This window comes from Siphateles boraxobius, unplaced genomic scaffold (genome assembly GCF_051911475.1).
Source record: "Siphateles boraxobius isolate OS27281-9 unplaced genomic scaffold, OSU_SipBor_1 160, whole genome shotgun sequence".
NCBI lineage: Eukaryota > Metazoa > Chordata > Actinopteri > Cypriniformes > Leuciscidae > Siphateles > Siphateles boraxobius.
In genome coordinates, this window is record NW_027508767.1 from 1,502,501 (window position 1) to 1,515,000 (window position 12,500).

Genomic DNA, 12,500 nt, shown 5'->3' on the forward strand with positions numbered 1-12,500 from the left:
AAAAACTAAAGTATACATTTTATCATACATATTTCAAAGTTAAGGATTCATTAGTTTGAATAAAGCCTACATTGGAACAAACACTATAATAGCATCCTAGTTGATGACTTTATTTTTGACAAAACAAACATAGCCTAATATATTTAACATTTGAGCAGAAATTGGTGAACAAAAGCTTATTCAATGTGGCAGTAGTCTATAGTTTAGGCTACAGTAAACAGTTAATAATCTATCCAAAAACTAGTCAACGAAATGTTGTCTTTCATATTTCTTCTGTAACATAGGCATATCGTTTGTTGTTTTTATGATAGCCTATATTAGGGCATATAAATATTAATTTGCAGTTTAATACATTGCTAATACAAAGACATTTTAACGTTATTTCAACATATTTCAGTCGATTTTCACTCATCTCAGTATAGCAATAGGGTTTGGTAAAAACTGTTCAGTTCATTCATTCACACACAGACGCGATTCATATTTAAACAGTCTTTTTGCGGTTTACATACACTATGATATCGCGATTAGAACAATAATAAAAAAAAACTTACTTATCAGATGGATCCGTTGCTCCTCGAAATGAAAAAAAAAAAACAGTACATGTTCTGAGGTAAATGTCCCAGGATTATTCCTCACACAGCCTCGCAAGAAGAAATAGGCTACATTAATCTGATGATTACATTTGTTGGGTTATCGCGTTTATGAGGGGCGTTGACACTTTGCATGTGTTGCTTCAGATCATTTGCGTTTGAATACCGCGCGCGCTCTCCGTGGGCGTGTCAGATTAGCAGAATAATGAGCTAAGAGAACGATAATGAGATCGGCTGACACCTCTCTCTTTTTTAATAGATTACATAAACAGAGACTATTTATTTTAGTTTTGAATTAGATATTTTAAAAGTACAAACTTAAATGATAATAAAGATATATTGCTCGTGCTTGTGTGAATAGTATTCGCTGAGCTTTGTTTAAATTTAGAGACGTGCACCAGAAAAAATTTTAACGGAGACAGAGAGGCAGAAAGCACACCCTGTTTATTTTCTTCATTTTACAAAAGCACACGGTTTTGATGTTAATGTGAGTGTACACAAAAAAAGAAGACCCTCTATAGTTTATAATCATGTGTTGATTTTATTTATATGACCAAAAATGACGGAGTATTTTAAGTCTATGTTGCTGCTATGTGGAGAAAAAACAGCAAAACGCGCCGGCGCGTTTCTCGACCCCAGAGAGTTAAAAGTCTCTGAGATTCTTCAGAGAGCATGAAAGAGTTTGAGTTTTTTCAAAAGTTCTTCTTAGTTTTCTTCATTAATGGTCTAACCTTTTAAATTGCCCAATTTTGGCAGCAGTTTTCGCTTACGGCCATACCACCTTGGTCACGCCCGATCTCGTCTGATCTCGGAAGCTAAGCAGGGTCGGGCCTGGTTAGTACTTGGATGGGAGACCGCCTGGGAATACCAGGTGCTGTAAGCTTTTTTGATTTAAAAAAAAAAAAAAAAAAAAGAGTCCCTGAGCTTCTTCAGAAAGCCTTTAAAAGTCTCTGAGATTCTTCAGAGAGCATGAAAGAGTTTGAGTTTTTTCAAAAGTTCTTCTTAGTTTAAAAAAAAAGACTCACTGAGCTTCTGCAGAAAGCCTTTAAAAGTCTCTGAGATTCTTCAGAGAGCATTAAAGAGTTTGAGTTTTTTCAAAAGTTCTTCTTAGTTTAAAAAAAAGACTCACTGAGCTTCTTCAGAAAGCCTTTAAAAGTCTCTGAGATTCTTCAGAGAGCATGAAAGAGTTTGAGTTTTTTCAAAAGTTCTTAGTTTTCTTCATTAATGGTCTAACCTTTTAAATTGCCCAATTTTGGCAACAGTTTTCGCTTACGGCCATACCACCTTGGTCACGCCCGATCTCGTCTGATCTCGGAAGCTAAGCAGGGTCGGGCCTGGTTAGTACTTGGATGGGAGACCGCCTGGGAATACCAGGTGCTGTAAGCTTTTTTGATTTAAAAAAAAAAAAAGAGTCCCTGAGCTTCTTCAGAAAGCCTTTAAAAGTCTCTGAGATTCTTCAGAGAGCATGAAAGAGTTTGAGTTTTTTCAAAAGTTCTTCTTAGTTTAAAAAAAAGAGTCCCTGAGCTTCTTCAGAAAGCCTTTAAAAGTCTCTGAGATTCTTCAGAGAGCATGAAAGAGTTTGAGTTTTTTCAAAAGTTCTTCTTAGTTTAAAAAAAAGACTCACTGAGCTTCTTCAGAAAGCCTTTAAAAGTCTCTGAGATTCTTCAGAGAGGTTGAAAGAGTTTGAGTTTTTTCAAAAGTTCTTCTTAGTTTTCTTCATTAATGGTCTAACCTTTTAAATAGCCCAATTTTGGCAGCAGTTTTCGCTTACGGCCATACCACCTTGGTCACGCCCGATCTCGTCTGATCTCGGAAGCTAAGCAGGGTCGGGCCTGGTTAGTACTTGAATGGGAGACCGCCTGGGAATACCAGGTGCTGTAAGCTTTTTTGATTTAAAAAAAAAAAGAGTCCCTGAGCTTCTTCAGAAAGCCTTTAAAAGTCTCTGAGATTCTTCAGAGAGCATGAAAGAGTTTGAGTTTTTTCAAAAGTTCTTCTTAGTTTAAAAAAAAAAGACTCACTGAGCTTCTGCAGAAAGCCTTTAAAAGTCTCTGAGATTCTTCAGAGAGCATGAAAGAGTTTGAGTTTTTTCAAAAGTTCTTCTTAGTTTAAAAAAAAGACTCACTGAGCTTCTTCAGAAAGCCTTTAAAAGTCTCTGAGATTCTTCAGAGAGCATGAAAGAGTTTGAGTTTTTTCAAAAGTTCTTCTTAGTTTTCTTCATTAATGGTCTAACCTTTTAAATTGCCCAATTTTGGCAGCAGTTTTCGCTTACGGCCATACCACCTTGGTCACGCCCGATCTCGTCTGATCTCGGAAGCTAAGCAGGGTCGGGCCTGGTTAGTACTTGGATGGGAGACCGCCTGGGAATACCAGGTGCTGTAAGCTTTTTTGATTTAAAAAAAAAAAAAGAGTCCCTGAGCTTCTTTAGAAAGCCTTTAAAAGTCTCTGAGATTCTTCAGAGAGCATGAAAGAGTTTGAGTTTTTTCAAAAGTTCTTCTTAGTTTAAAAAAAAGAGTCCCTGAGCTTCTTCAGAAAGCCTTTAAAAGTCTCTGAGATTCTTCAGAGAGCATGAAAGAGTTTGAGTTTTTTCAAAAGTTCTTCTTAGTTTAAAAAAAAGACTCACTGAGCTTCTTCAGAAAGCCTTTAAAAGTCTCTGAGATTCTTCAGAGAGGTTGAAAGAGTTTGAGTTTTTTCAAAAGTTCTTCTTAGTTTTCTTCATTAATGGTCTAACCTTTTAAATAGCCCAATTTTGGCAGCAGTTTTCGCTTACGGCCATACCACCTTGGTCACGCCCGATCTCGTCTGATCTCGGAAGCTAAGCAGGGTCGGGCCTGGTTAGTACTTGGATGGGAGACCGCCTGGGAATACCAGGTGCTGTAAGCTTTTTTGATTTTAAAAAAAAAAAGAGTCCCTGAGCTTCTTTAGAAAGCCTTTAAAAGTCTCTGAGATTCTTCAGAGAGCATGAAAGAGTTTGAGTTTTTTCAAAAGTTCTTCTTAGTTTAAAAAAAAGAGTCCCTGAGCTTCTTCAGAAAGCCTTTAAAAGTCTCTGAGATTCTTCAGAGAGCATGAAAGAGTTTGAGTTTTTTCAAAAGTTCTTCTTAGTTTAAAAAAAAAGACTCACTGAGCTTCTGCAGAAAGCCTTTAAAAGTCTCTGAGATTCTTCAGAGAGCATGAAAGAGTTTGAGTTTTTTCAAAAGTTCTTCTTAGTTTAAAAAAAAGACTCACTGAGCTTCTTCAGAAAGCCTTTAAAAGTCTCTGAGATTCTTCAGAGAGCATGAAAGAGTTTGAGTTTTTTCAAAAGTTCTTCTTAGTTTTCTTCATTAATGGTCTAACCTTTTAAATTGCCCAATTTTGGCAGCAGTTTTCGCTTACGGCCATACCACCTTGGTCACGCCCGATCTCGTCTGATCTCGGAAGCTAAGCAGGGTCGGGCCTGGTTAGTACTTGGATGGGAGACCGCCTGGGAATACCAGGTGCTGTAAGCTTTTTTGATTTAAAAAAAAAAAGAGTCCCTGAGCTTCTTCAGAAAGCCTTTAAAAGTCTCTGAGATTCTTCAGAGAGCATGAAAGAGTTTGAGTTTTTTCAAAAGTTCTTCTTAGTTTAAAAAAAAAAGACTCACTGAGCTTCTGCAGAAAGCCTTTAAAAGTCTCTGAGATTCTTCAGAGAGCATGAAAGAGTTTGAGTTTTTTCAAAAGTTCTTCTTAGTTTAAAAAAAAGACTCACTGAGCTTCTTCAGAAAGCCTTTAAAAGTCTCTGAGATTCTTCAGAGAGCATGAAAGAGTTTGAGTTTTTTCAAAAGTTCTTCTTAGTTTTCTTCATTAATGGTCTAACCTTTTAAATTGCCCAATTTTGGCAGCAGTTTTCGCTTACGGCCATACCACCTTGGTCACGCCCGATCTCGTCTGATCTCGGAAGCTAAGCAGGGTCGGGCCTGGTTAGTACTTGGATGGGAGACCGCCTGGGAATACCAGGTGCTGTAAGCTTTTTTGATTTAAAAAAAAAAAAAGAGTCCCTGAGCTTCTTTAGAAAGCCTTTAAAAGTCTCTGAGATTCTTCAGAGAGCATGAAAGAGTTTGAGTTTTTTCAAAAGTTCTTCTTAGTTTAAAAAAAAGAGTCCCTGAGCTTCTTCAGAAAGCCTTTAAAAGTCTCTGAGATTCTTCAGAGAGCATGAAAGAGTTTGAGTTTTTTCAAAAGTTCTTCTTAGTTTAAAAAAAAGACTCACTGAGCTTCTTCAGAAAGCCTTTAAAAGTCTCTGAGATTCTTCAGAGAGGTTGAAAGAGTTTGAGTTTTTTCAAAAGTTCTTCTTAGTTTTCTTCATTAATGGTCTAACCTTTTAAATAGCCCAATTTTGGCAGCAGTTTTCGCTTACGGCCATACCACCTTGGTCACGCCCGATCTCGTCTGATCTCGGAAGCTAAGCAGGGTCGGGCCTGGTTAGTACTTGGATGGGAGACCGCCTGGGAATACCAGGTGCTGTAAGCTTTTTTGATTTAAAAAAAAAAAAGAGTCCCTGAGCTTCTTTAGAAAGCCTTTAAAAGTCTCTGAGATTCTTCAGAGAGCATGAAAGAGTTTGAGTTTTTTCAAAAGTTCTTCTTAGTTTAAAAAAAAGAGTCCCTGAGCTTCTTCAGAAAGCCTTTAAAAGTCTCTGAGATTCTTCAGAGAGCATGAAAGAGTTTGAGTTTTTTCAAAAGTTCTTCTTAGTTTAAAAAAAAGACTCACTGAGCTTCTGCAGAAAGCCTTTAAAAGTCTCTGAGATTCTTCAGAGAGCATGAAAGAGTTTGAGTTTTTTCAAAAGTTCTTCTTAGTTTAAAAAAAAGACTCACTGAGCTTCTTCAGAAAGCCTTTAAAAGTCTCTGAGATTCTTCAGAGAGCATGAAAGAGTTTGAGTTTTTTCAAAAGTTCTTCTTAGTTTTCTTCATTAATGGTCTAACCTTTTAAATTGCCCAATTTTGGCAGCAGTTTTCGCTTACGGCCATACCACCTTGGTCACGCCCGATCTCGTCTGATCTCGGAAGCTAAGCAGGGTCGGGCCTGGTTAGTACTTGGATGGGAGACCGCCTGGGAATACCAGGTGCTGTAAGCTTTTTTGATTTAAAAAAAAAAAAGAGTCCCTGAGCTTCTTCAGAAAGCCTTTAAAAGTCTCTGAGATTCTTCAGAGAGCATGAAAGAGTTTGAGTTTTTTCAAAAGTTCTTCTTAGTTTAAAAAAAAGAGTCCCTGAGCTTCTGCAGAAAGCCTTTAAAAGTCTCTGAGATTCTTCAGAGAGCATGAAAGAGTTTGAGTTTTTTCAAAAGTTCTTCTTAGTTTAAAAAAAAGACTCACTGAGCTTCTTCAGAAAGCCTTTAAAAGTCTCTGAGATTCTTCAGAGAGCATGAAAGAGTTTGAGTTTTTTCAAAAGTTCTTCTTAGTTTTCTTCATTAATGGTCTAACCTTTTAAATTGCCCAATTTTGGCAGCAGTTTTCGCTTACGGCCATACCACCTTGGTCACGCCCGATCTCGTCTGATCTCGGAAGCTAAGCAGGGTCGGGCCTGGTTAGTACTTGGATGGGAGACCGCCTGGGAATACCAGGTGCTGTAAGCTTTTTTGATTTAAAAAAAAAAAAAGAGTCCCTGAGCTTCTTTAGAAAGCCTTTAAAAGTCTCTGAGATTCTTCAGAGAGCATGAAAGAGTTTGAGTTTTTTCAAAAGTTCTTCTTAGTTTAAAAAAAAGAGTCCCTGAGCTTCTTCAGAAAGCCTTTAAAAGTCTCTGAGATTCTTCAGAGAGCATGAAAGAGTTTGAGTTTTTTCAAAAGTTCTTCTTAGTTTAAAAAAAAGACTCACTGAGCTTCTTCAGAAAGCCTTTAAAAGTCTCTGAGATTCTTCAGAGAGGTTGAAAGAGTTTGAGTTTTTTCAAAAGTTCTTCTTAGTTTTCTTCATTAATGGTCTAACCTTTTAAATAGCCCAATTTTGGCAGCAGTTTTCGCTTACGGCCATACCACCTTGGTCACGCCCGATCTCGTCTGATCTCGGAAGCTAAGCAGGGTCGGGCCTGGTTAGTACTTGGATGGGAGACCGCCTGGGAATACCAGGTGCTGTAAGCTTTTTTGATTTAAAAAAAAAAAGAGTCCCTGAGCTTCTTTAGAAAGCCTTTAAAAGTCTCTGAGATTCTTCAGAGAGCATGAAAGAGTTTGAGTTTTTTCAAAAGTTCTTCTTAGTTTAAAAAAAAGAGTCCCTGAGCTTCTTCAGAAAGCCTTTAAAAGTCTCTGAGATTCTTCAGAGAGCATGAAAGAGTTTGAGTTTTTTCAAAAGTTCTTCTTAGTTTAAAAAAAAAGACTCACTGAGCTTCTGCAGAAAGCCTTTAAAAGTCTCTGAGATTCTTCAGAGAGCATGAAAGAGTTTGAGTTTTTTCAAAAGTTCTTCTTAGTTTTCTTCATTAATGGTCTAACCTTTTAAATAGCCCAATTTTGGCAGCAGTTTTCGCTTACGGCCATACCACCTTGGTCACGCCCGATCTCGTCTGATCTCGGAAGCTAAGCAGGGTCGGGCCTGGTTAGTACTTGGATGGGAGACCGCCTGGGAATACCAGGTGCTGTAAGCTTTTTTGATTTAAAAAAAAAAAAGAGTCCCTGAGCTTCTTCAGAAAGCCTTTAAAAGTCTCTGAGATTCTTCAGAGAGCATGAAAGAGTTTGAGTTTTTTCAAAAGTTCTTCTTAGTTTAAAAAAAAAGACTCACTGAGCTTCTGCAGAAAGCCTTTAAAAGTCTCTGAGATTCTTCAGAGAGCATGAAAGAGTTTGAGTTTTTTCAAAAGTTCTTCTTAGTTTAAAAAAAAGACTCACTGAGCTTCTTCAGAAAGCCTTTAAAAGTCTCTGAGATTCTTCAGAGAGCATGAAAGAGTTTGAGTTTTTTCAAAAGTTCTTCTTAGATTTCTTCATTAATGGTCTAACCTTTTAAATTGCCCAATTTTGGCAGCAGTTTTCGCTTACGGCCATACCACCTTGGTCACGCCCGATCTCGTCTGATCTCGGAAGCTAAGCAGGGTCGGGCCTGGTTAGTACTTGGATGGGAGACCGCCTGGGAATACCAGGTGCTGTAAGCTTTTTTGATTTAAAAAAAAAAGAGTCCCTGAGCTTCTTCAGAAAGCCTTTAAAAGTCTCTGAGATTCTTCAGAGAGCATGAAAGAGTTTGAGTTTTTTCAAAGGTTCTTCTTAGTTTAAAAAAAAAGACTCACTGAGCTTCTGCAGAAAGCCTTTAAAAGTCTCTGAGATTCTTCAGAGAGCATGAAAGAGTTTGAGTTTTTTCAAAAGTTCTTCTTAGTTTAAAAAAAAGACTCACTGAGCTTCTTCAGAAAGCCTTTAAAAGTCTCTGAGATTCTTCAGAGAGCATGAAAGAGTTTGAGTTTTTTCAAAAGTTCTTCTTAGTTTTCTTCATTAATGGTCTAACCTTTTAAATTGCCCAATTTTGGCAGCAGTTTTCGCTTACGGCCATACCACCTTGGTCACGCCCGATCTGTGATAGTGGTACAGTCCAGGAAGTGATTTGGCAGTTTGAAGTTTGCAGTAGGTGAGACAGGCTCACCATTTTTTCGTTTTTTTATTTTGTTCGCTTTTTCCTTATATATATATTTATTTTTATTTTTTTATTTTGTTTGAGTTTTCCTCCCAGCAGCTTTTGCTGTTTGGGGGGTGTTTAAGCGTGTTTTTGTTTAAAATGGATGGATCAACGGCATCGACCACAGCAATGGCAGGAGGAACATCAACTGGTAATGAAACTGGACTGGAACAAAGACGACGAGATGGACATGGAAAGGATAAAGAAGCAAGGAAAGAAAACATGAAAAGAGTTTATGCAAAAGAAGCAACAGTTACAGTGGATTTAATGGATGTGAGAGGTGCAAGGGCGGAGGATATTATTAAAGCAGTGACAGAGAAAATAGGAGATGGGAAAATCTTGGCGGTTCGACCTAAACAAATGAATAACTACGAGGTGACGTTGGAGAAAGAAGAAGACACGGAAGAGCTGATGGATGGACTAATCATCAAAGGGAAAAAATGTGAGGTACAAAAACTGCAAAATAGAGACTATGTGGTTTCATTTATGCACTTGCCTGCTTATATGGACGATGAGGACATTTTTAAAAAGCTGGAGGGATGGGGGGTTTTCCCCGTCTCTAAGATGAGAAGGCGAGTCTATCCGGGCACAAGTATCGAGGATGGAACGAGGTTTGTAAAAACCAGGTTCCCCAGAGAAGTGATCTCACTCCCGTATAGCACTAAGCTTGAGACGGAAGAAGGACCGCAATACTTTCGGGTGATGCATAGTCATCAGGTGAGGACCTGCCGGCTGTGCATGAGCCCGGACCACATTGTGAAGGACTGTCCGGACTACCAGTGTTACAAGTGCTGTGAGATGGGGCATTTTGCGAGGGACTGCAAAGCAGTGAAGTGCCTGGATTGCAAGGAAGTGCTCAACAAATGTGAATGTGGGATGAGAAACAAGGAGGACGAGGAAGAAGAAGGAGTAAGCGGGCAGGTGCATGAGGGAGACAACGAAAAGGAACAGGAGGAAGCCACAACGATGACACAAGCTGAAACAGCAGAAAAGGACGAAGGAGAACCCAGAGAAGAATGGAACTCACAAGAAGAACAAGACCAACAACAGGATCAAGTAGAAATGCAAATAGACATGCCTGGAGTTTGTGGAATTTCTATGGATAGAAGGGAACAGTCAAAAATTGTAAATGATCAAACAACTTCTGAGAATGACAGAGAAGAGGAAAAAGAGGACCAAACAGAGATGCAAATGAAAAGAAGGAGATCAATTAAGGTAAAACCATATTTGGGGGCTGCAAGGAAAAAAATTGTTAATGAGGACACATTGAGAAATGTGAATAGGTATGAATTGCTAAAGGACTTTGGGGAGATAGAATGATAAATGAACAGCTACATGTATGTTTTTCTTTGCTTCATGGTTCTGAGGATTGTGACTTTTAATGCGAGAGGTCTTTTAAATATCAACAAATTTGATAAAGTAAAAGAAATGTGTAAACAAGAGGATATAATTTTGCTACAGGAAACCAACTGGAGAGAGGGGTGTATAAATGAAATGAGAAACAATTGGAAAGGAGAATTTTGGTATAATAATGGAGATGCAAGATATGACCGAGGGGTGGCAATTCTAATAAGAGAAAATAGTGGAATAAATGGTAAAGAAATATATAAAGACAAAGTGGGAAAATGTATGGTAGTGGAAATTACTTATGAAGAGAAGGGAATTTTATTGGTTAATATACATGCACCAAATGAAGAAAAGGAAAAAAGAGAATATTTTAACATTGTCAAGAGTGTTTTAAGGAATTATAAAGATATAATTATGATGGGGGATTTTAACACTGTTTTTAGCAAAAAAGATATGGCAGATGGTATGGTTTTTAAAAGGGACACGGGAAGGAAAGAGTTAAAGTCATTAATGGAAGAGAACAAAATGATTGATGTGTGGAGGGAAAGACATGAAAAGAAAAGGGAATTTTCTAGAAGACAAATTGTAGGGAATTTTTTGTGTCAAACAAGGATAGATATGGTTTTATGTACAAGGAATATAGAAGGTTTTATAGATAAGTTAAGGTATGAAGAATCAAGTTTGAGTGACCACAAGGCTTTTTTTGTACAGTTGGATTGGGATACAGGAAAAAGAGGGCCGGGTGTATGGGTTTTAAATACAGACATTTTAAAAGATGAACATTATGTTTTAGCAATAAAAGAGATGATTGAAGAAGAAAAAGAAAATGCAATGTATGTAGAAGACAAAAGAATTTGGTGGGAGAATGTAAAATTTTTAGCGAAAAAATTCACTATAAAATATTGTACGTTAAAGCATAAATGTAAAAAGAATAAAGAAAAAAAGATAAGAGAAAGGTTGGAGAAGCAAATTGATGAAGAAGTGCAAGATGTACAAAAAATTAAAGAAATACAGGAAGAATTGAAAGAGATTGAAGAAAATAAATATAAAGGATCAATGTTGAGGAGTAAAGCAAAATATCTGGTTGAAGGGGAAAAGTGTACAAAGTTTTTCTTTGATTTGGAAAGGAAAAAAGGAAGATCAGAAATGATAAAAGGAATAAAAAAGGGTAATGGTGAAATAACAGAAACAAGTGGGGAAATCTTACATGAAACAAAAGATTTTTTTGAAAAGCTTTTTAGTGCAGAAGATGTAAAGGAGGAAGAAAAAATGGAACTAATGGAATTAATAAAAACAAAAGTAGGTGAAGAAGAGAAGGAAGAGTGTGATAGAAGCATAAGTAAAGAAGAGATAGGAAGAGCTATAAATGAACTGAACAAAAGGAAAAGCCCAGGGATTGATGGTTTAGGAAGTGAGTTTTATATAACTTTTAAAGATATATTAACAAATATTTTAATGGATGTTTATGAAGAGATTTTTGAAAAAGGTGGAATGATGTTAAGAATGGGGATGGGATTGATGAAGCTTATATATAAGAGGAAGGGAGAAAAAACAGAACTAAAAAACTATAGACCTATCACAATGCTTAATACTGACTTGAAGATTTTGGCAAAAATTTTAGCAAATAGATTGAAAGAGATAATGCCAAAGATAATCACAACAAACCAGGTATATGGAGTGAAAGGAAAAGACATTGCGGATACGATAATGAGTATAAAAGACACGATAAGGTACATGCGAGATAAAAAGAAAGAGGGTTACATAATTAGCTTAGACTTCGAAAAAGCATTCGACAGAGTAGATCATAAGTATCTTTTTGATGTTTTAAAAAGTTTTGGGTTTGGGGAGAATTTTATTAAATGGGTTCGTATTTTATATAAGGGAGCGGTGACAAGAATAAAATGTAATGGTTTTTTAACTGAATGTTTTAGAATAACGCGCTCAATAAGACAAGGTTGTCCTTTATCAGCCCTTTTGTACTCGTTGGTGGCAGAACCGCTAGGACTAGCAATCAAACAAGAAAAGAGGATTAAAGGAATAGAGGTTGAAGAATTCATAGAGGATAACAAAATATTTCAATATGCTGATGACACAACATTTATTGTTAGAGGAGAAGAAAGTGTTACCAAAATAATGGAAATAGTACAGAGGTTTTGTAAGGGGTCAGGAGGAAAAGTGAATGAAGAAAAAACTTTGTACATGAGATTTGGAGAGACAGTGAACTTAACAGAGAATTTTAAGTTCAAGGAAGTCAAAGAAATGAAGATTTTAGGGATTTTAATAGGGAAAGACGAAGACAAAGTGAGAGAAAACATGTGGGAAGAAATAGTGGGAGGTATTGAAAGAAGAACTAACTTTTGGAAACTGAGGACACTTAATTTAAAGGGGAAGGTTTTAATCCTGAATGTTTTAATGTCATCGAAATTGTGGTATTTTTTATATGTGTCATCAATGCCAGTGTGGGTGGAAAAAAGGTTGAAAAGATGTTTTTTAGATTTTTTATGGGAAGGCAAACCAGCTAGAATCGCATATAATACTTTAATAGGGGTGGTAGATAAAGGAGGTTTGGGATTAATGGATGTGGAGCAAAGGAAAAATAGTCTAAGAGTTAAATTGGTTAAAAAGTATCTGGATGAATGTAATAAAGTAGAATGGAAAACAACAATGGAGTATTTTTTAAACAAATGTGGGAATTTTAATCTGGGGGACAATATTTTATGGATGAGAACAAAAGAGTGGATGACAGTGGGTTTGCCAAAGTTTTATAGAGAGGTTTTAAGTGCTTGGGGAAAGTTTTTTGTAAATGTACGGTATAATTTACATGGAAGAGAAAGAATTTTAAATCAGCCTTTATTCCTAAACACTGGCATTTTAAACCAAGGGAAGGAAATTTATTTTAAAAAATGGTTGGAAGTTGGAATAGTTAAAGTGAGAGATGTTTTATATGAATATAAAGAAGGTTTTTTACCGATACAGTACATT

General features: G+C 36.7%; 13 non-coding genes across 13 annotated transcripts; all 13 read left to right on the forward strand.

The window, feature by feature from the left end:
- Positions 1-1,354: 1,354 nt before the first annotated feature.
- Positions 1,355-1,473, forward strand: LOC143739534 (5S ribosomal RNA). Its single transcript, XR_013204264.1, has one exon. It is a non-coding gene; the product is annotated as a 5S ribosomal RNA (ribosomal RNA).
- Positions 1,474-1,857: 384 nt separating this feature from the next.
- Positions 1,858-1,976, forward strand: LOC143739545 (5S ribosomal RNA). Its single transcript, XR_013204275.1, has one exon. It is a non-coding gene; the product is annotated as a 5S ribosomal RNA (ribosomal RNA).
- Positions 1,977-2,355: 379 nt separating this feature from the next.
- On the forward strand, positions 2,356-2,474 carry LOC143739930 (5S ribosomal RNA). The gene has a single exon (XR_013204640.1). It is a non-coding gene; the product is annotated as a 5S ribosomal RNA (ribosomal RNA).
- Positions 2,475-2,853: 379 nt separating this feature from the next.
- LOC143739556 (5S ribosomal RNA) lies at positions 2,854-2,972 on the forward strand. The gene has a single exon (XR_013204286.1). It is a non-coding gene; the product is annotated as a 5S ribosomal RNA (ribosomal RNA).
- A 379-nt stretch (positions 2,973-3,351) lies between these two features.
- Positions 3,352-3,470, forward strand: LOC143739568 (5S ribosomal RNA). The gene has a single exon (XR_013204297.1). It is a non-coding gene; the product is annotated as a 5S ribosomal RNA (ribosomal RNA).
- Positions 3,471-3,953: 483 nt separating this feature from the next.
- On the forward strand, positions 3,954-4,072 carry LOC143739580 (5S ribosomal RNA). Its single transcript, XR_013204308.1, has one exon. It is a non-coding gene; the product is annotated as a 5S ribosomal RNA (ribosomal RNA).
- A 379-nt stretch (positions 4,073-4,451) lies between these two features.
- On the forward strand, positions 4,452-4,570 carry LOC143739592 (5S ribosomal RNA). The gene has a single exon (XR_013204319.1). It is a non-coding gene; the product is annotated as a 5S ribosomal RNA (ribosomal RNA).
- A 379-nt stretch (positions 4,571-4,949) lies between these two features.
- LOC143739604 (5S ribosomal RNA) lies at positions 4,950-5,068 on the forward strand. Its single transcript, XR_013204331.1, has one exon. It is a non-coding gene; the product is annotated as a 5S ribosomal RNA (ribosomal RNA).
- Positions 5,069-5,550: 482 nt separating this feature from the next.
- LOC143739616 (5S ribosomal RNA) lies at positions 5,551-5,669 on the forward strand. The gene has a single exon (XR_013204342.1). It is a non-coding gene; the product is annotated as a 5S ribosomal RNA (ribosomal RNA).
- Positions 5,670-6,047: 378 nt separating this feature from the next.
- LOC143739627 (5S ribosomal RNA) lies at positions 6,048-6,166 on the forward strand. The gene has a single exon (XR_013204354.1). It is a non-coding gene; the product is annotated as a 5S ribosomal RNA (ribosomal RNA).
- Positions 6,167-6,545: 379 nt separating this feature from the next.
- Positions 6,546-6,664, forward strand: LOC143739639 (5S ribosomal RNA). Its single transcript, XR_013204365.1, has one exon. It is a non-coding gene; the product is annotated as a 5S ribosomal RNA (ribosomal RNA).
- A 378-nt stretch (positions 6,665-7,042) lies between these two features.
- Positions 7,043-7,161, forward strand: LOC143739650 (5S ribosomal RNA). The gene has a single exon (XR_013204376.1). It is a non-coding gene; the product is annotated as a 5S ribosomal RNA (ribosomal RNA).
- Positions 7,162-7,540: 379 nt separating this feature from the next.
- On the forward strand, positions 7,541-7,659 carry LOC143739662 (5S ribosomal RNA). Its single transcript, XR_013204388.1, has one exon. It is a non-coding gene; the product is annotated as a 5S ribosomal RNA (ribosomal RNA).
- Positions 7,660-12,500: the final 4,841 nt, after the last annotated feature.